Below are 5,747 nucleotides of genomic sequence, written 5' to 3'. Positions count from 1 at the left end.
TGTACTTTAAGTTCTGGGGTACATGTGCAGATCTTGCAGGATTGTTGCATAGGTACACACATGCCATGGTGGTTTGCTGTCTCCATCCCCCCATCATCTACATCAGGCATTTCTCCCAGTGTTATCCCTGTCCAACCTCCCCATCCCCTGCTGTCCCTCTCCTAGCTCCCCACCCCCCAACATACCCAAGTATGTGATGTTCCCCTCCTTGTGCCCATGTGTTCTTATTGTTCAACACCCGCCTATGAGTAGAACATGTGGTGTTTGGTTTTCTGTTCTTGTGTCAGTTTGCTGAGAATGATGGTTTCCAGAGTCATCCATATCTCTACAAAGAACACAAACTCATTTTTTGTGGCTGCATATCATTCCATGGTGTATATGTACCATATTTTCTTTGTTCAGTCTATCATTGATAGGCATTTTGTTAAGTAATTTAGGTCATGAGGAAAAAGCTCTCATCAATGGGATTAGTCCCCTTGTAAAAGAGACTCTAGAGAGCATGCTTGCCCTCTTTCTTCTGTCTCAGGATAAAATTAGAAGTCAGCAGTCTGCAACTTGAAAGAGGGCCCTCATCAGAAACAGACTGTATTGGTACCCTGGTCTTGGACATCCAGCCCCGACAACTGTGAGGAATAAATTTCTGCTGTTTATAAGTCACCCAATCTATGGTACTTTGTTATAATAGCCCAAACTAAGATGTTGTTAAGACACCAACTAATACATGGATTTCAGAAGGCTAGTTAATCCCAAGCAAGATTTTTAAAAAGAAATCAACACCTAGAAACATTTTGTTGAAACTAAAGAACGACACATGCAAAGATATCTAAAAATGACTGCCAAACTTGAGATCTCTATCCAACAAAGATACCTTTCCTGCAGAACAAAAGTGATTCAAGATGAAAGATTTGAAAAGCAAGAAGGAATGATGAAGAAATAAAATGATTACATGGTAAACTTAAATGGAGAATGCTTAATAATAATGATGATGTATTATGGAACAAGAAAAGATAAAATACTGAATAACAGCATACAAGTCAAGAGGAGATTTGATTACATTGGAAAAGGCTTAACACCTACTAAAGTTCTTATTCTATTCAGTTTGAGGATAAATGCACTGAATAGCTTTAGAATTTCAAAGGATGAGTATCATATAGGCAATAGTCTCTGACCACATGTGATTAAGTTAGATATCAGTAGGTAACTATGAAGATACCATATGCTCAGAAGTTAAGATACACATTTTAATAACTAACAAATCGAAGGGGAAATGATCATGGAAATTATTAAATACTTGGAAATAAAAATTAACAACAAAAATGCAATATAAGAAAACTTGGATCCATGTAACACAATAAGTAGAAGGAAATTAATAGTCAAGTATTTATATTAAAGAAAAGAAAGGCTGGAAACTAATGGCATGCACATACATCTCAAGAATTTTTTGAAAGTAGAAAAATAAATACAAGAAAAGGATAAGTAAGGGGACAACAAAAAAAGGAGATTAGTGAAATACAAAATAAACATATAATAGGGGGAGGATCAGCACAGCCAATTTCAAACTTAAGGAGAAAAGATAAAATTGAAAAATAACTGGCAAAAGTAAGCAATAAATAAAAAGTAAGAGATATGGTACAAATGCACAGTATTAGTAATGTGAAAGGATATATAACAAAAATGCAATTGTTATTAAAAAGATTATAGGAAGATATGATCAATTTCATGCCAGTACACTTAATAACTTACATGGCATGGAATGATATTTAGAAAAATATAACATGCAAACTATCTGAAGAAGAAATATAAAATAAATCATAAGGATGGGGCTGTAATACAAAATGTGACTTGTGTCTTTATTAAAAAAGGAAGAGACATCATAGACGTGCATGAACAGATAGAAGGCCATGTGTGGATGCAGTGAGAAAGCAGCTATCTTCAAGCCAAAGAAAGAGACGAGGAAAAATCATTCCTGCTTTTACTTTGATCTTGGACTTGCAGCTTCCAGAATAGTGAGATAATAAATTTCAGTTGTCTAAGCCATCTCATTTGTGTTTTGTTAGGGAACTCTAGCAGACCAAGACACATATTTTCACCTAACAAGAGAGTCATAAAACACATAAAAAAAAACACTGAGAGAATTCAACGGAGTAGACACTTTTTTAAGACAAGGTCTTGTCCTGTTGCCTAGTCTGGAGTACAGTGGCACAATCGTGGCTTACTGAATCTTTGGCTTCCTGGGATCAAGTGATTCTCCCACCTCATCCTCCTGAGTAGCCAGGACTATAGGCACACACTACCACACCTGGCTAATTTATTTTTTATTTTGTAGAGATGCCATCTCATTATGTTGTACAGGTGGGACTCGAACTCCTGGGCTCAAATGATCTTCCTGCTTCATCCTCAAAAAGTGCTAGGGTTATAGGTGTGAGACACCACACCTAGCTGGCAGTTCAATACCAGTTGTAGACTTCAGTGTCTCACTTTCCACAATGAATAGAAGAAGTAGGCAAAAGATCAAGAAGGAAATAGAAGATACTATTATACTATACTATAAATCAAATAGAACTAACAGACATCTATAAAATGCTCTGAAGAGCAGATACACATTCTTCTTAAGTGGGTGTGGAAGATTTCCAGGATAGACCATATGCCATGCCATAAAACAAGTGTCAATACATTAAAAAAGATAAGAATAATACAACACGTTTCCTGTTCACAATGAAATAATATTAGAAATAAAGAAATTTTGGAGCTTCATAAATATGTGAGAATTAACAAACACAGTCCCACAGTCAGTGGATCAAATTAAAAAAATCACAAAGATAATTAGAAAATCGTTTCAGAGGAATGAACATAAAAATATAACATATAAAAATGTATGAGTTGTAGCTGATGTAGTGCTAACAGGGAAATGTATAACTGTAAATGCTCATATTAAAAAATAAGAAGGCTACCTTCCACCTAAGACAGTGGAAAAATGTGAACCAACTAAATCTAAGGCAAGTAAAATAATGAAAGTAATACAGATTAAAGCAGAAATTAATGAAATAGTAAGTAGAAAAGCAATGGAGAGACTCAAAGAAACCCAAATTTTTTTTCCTTTGAAAAGATAAACAAAATTGATGAATTCATATGTAGACTGATCAAATAAAGCATTTTTGAAAAAATCAAAATTAGAAATGATAAAAGAACGTTATTATGGACCTTGAAGCAATAAAAAGGATTATAAGAGAATACTATATATAATTTTATGCCAAAAAGTAGATAACCAGGATGAAATATACAAATTCCTACAAAACAAAAACTGCTACTTTCAGCTTCCGGTCCAGTAAAGAGTTTGGAAGTCATTAATCTCATCTTCACAACAAGAAAAAGGATGAACAAACTGAAACTCAACAACTTTTCTTAGACCATTTAGAAAATTGAGATTGTTCATATCCTTCACCTACTTTTGAATGGGTTTGTTTGTTTGTTTTTTTCTTGTAAATCTGCTTTAGTTCTTTGTAGATTCTGGATATTAACCCTTTGTCAGATGGATAGATTGCAAAAATTATTTCCTATTCTTTTGGTTGCCGGTTCACTCTAATGATTGTTTCTTTTGATGTGCACAGGCTCTTAAGTTTAATTAGATCCCATTTGTCTATTTAGGCTTTTGTTGCCATTGCTTTTGGTGTTTTAGTCATGAAGTCCTTGTCTATGCCTATGACCTGAATGGTATCGCCTAGGGTTTCTTCTAGGGTTTTTATGGTGTTAGGTCTTAAAAGAAGACATATATGATGCCAATAAACATATGAAAAAATGTTCATCATCACTGGTCATTAGAGAAATGCAAATCAAAACCACATTGAGATACCATCTCATGCCAGTTAGAAGGGCATTCATTAAAAAATATGGAGACAACAGATGCTGGAGACGATGTGGAGAAATAGGAGCGCTTTTACACTGTTGGTGGGAGTGTAAATTAGTTCAACCATTGTGGAAGGCTGTGGTGATTCCTCAAGTATCTAGAAATAGAAATTACATTTGACCCAGCAATCCCATTACTGGGTATATACCCAAAGGGTTATAAATCATTCTGTTTTAAATGAGAACACATGGACACAGGGAGGGGAGCACTACACACTGGGGTCAGTTGGGGGGAAATAGGGGAAGGGTGGTGGGGGGTGGGGAGTTGGGGAGAGATAGCAAGGGGAGAGATGCCAGATGTAGGTGATGGGGAGGAAGGCAGCAAATCACACTGCCACATGTGTACCTATGCAACAATCTTGCATGTTCTTCACATGTACCCCAAAACCTAAAATGCAATAAAATAAATAAATGGGAAAAAAAACATTCTGTTTTAAAGACACATGCACACGTATGTTCATTGCAGCACTGTTTACAATAGTAAAGACCTGGAACCACCCCAAATGCCCATCAATGATAGACTGGATAAAGAAAATGTGGCACATATACACCATGGAATACTATACAGCCATAAAAAAGGTTGAGTACATGTCCTTTGCAAGGACATGGATGAATCTGGAAACCATCATTCTCAGCAAACTGACTCAAGAACAGAAAACCAAACACCGCAAATTCTCACTCATAGGCGGGTGTTGAACAATATGGACAATATGGACACAGGGAGGGGAGCATCACATAGTGGGGTCTGTTGGGGGGTGGGGTGCTAGGGGAGGGATAGCATTAGGGGAAATACCTAATGTAGGGGACAGGGGGATGGAGGCAGCAAACCACCATGGCAAGTGTATACCTATGTAACAATCCTGCAAGATCTGCACATGTATCCCAGAATTAAAGTATTTTATATATATATATATAAATTAAAATACTTTAATTCTGGGATACATGTGCAGATCTTGCAGGATTGTTACATAGGTATACACTTGCCATGGTGGTGTATATACATATATATGTATATATATACATATATACATATGTATATATATATGTATATATATCTATATATATATGTATATATATACGTATATATATATCTATATATACGTATATATATACGTATATATATATGAAAATTGAGATTGTAGGTCAAACTGTTTGTACCCCAACCCACAAATTGGAGAGACAGATGAATACAAAGAACCACAGCTTATTGGAGAAACCCAGGAGCAGAAATTACCACTGGAATGAATACTGGGGTAGGAAAACAAACTGTAATTGATGAATTGCTGGAGACTGAATGTGGACAAATTTGAGAGTTCAAAACTCCAGAGGGTGGGGGTCCTAGTCCTGGTGGCAGTGCCCTCACATTTTATGAGTTTTACCTCCAGAAATCTTACTACATTCTCACAGTGAAGTTTGGATAAAAATCCCCTGGTGGTTCTGGAAGGAGGACAAAAAAGTTATCATTTTGAAATATGCCCAGAACATTTTGTCCTTTTTAACAAGACCTGTCATTAAGAAAAACTATTTTCAGAGCTCAACTATTAGGATTTTACTAGAGACTAACAAACCTGGGGGAAGAGAAATAACCAATTCCACTTACCTCTAGTTTTCCATCTTGAGGAAGAAAATACCAGTTCCAGTCTCCTCTAGCCTCCTGCCTCACCTAACGGGGAAAGAACTGAGAAGATCTTCTGAAAGTCAAGCCTAGGGCCACAGGTTTATTAAAAGACTGGGAACTAATCATAGGAGTATAGAATGCATTTCCTCTACCCACGCCTTACCACTATATCAATAAGGCTCCTGTGTAATAACAGGGGAATATAATGAGAAAAATTGCACATTTC

The sequence above is a fragment of the Cebus imitator genome, unplaced genomic scaffold (genome assembly GCF_001604975.1).
Source record: "Cebus imitator isolate Cc_AM_T3 unplaced genomic scaffold, Cebus_imitator-1.0 Scaffold292, whole genome shotgun sequence".
In the NCBI taxonomy this organism is placed as follows: Eukaryota; Metazoa; Chordata; class Mammalia; order Primates; family Cebidae; genus Cebus; species Cebus imitator.
This window is presented reverse-complemented; position numbering follows the sequence as displayed.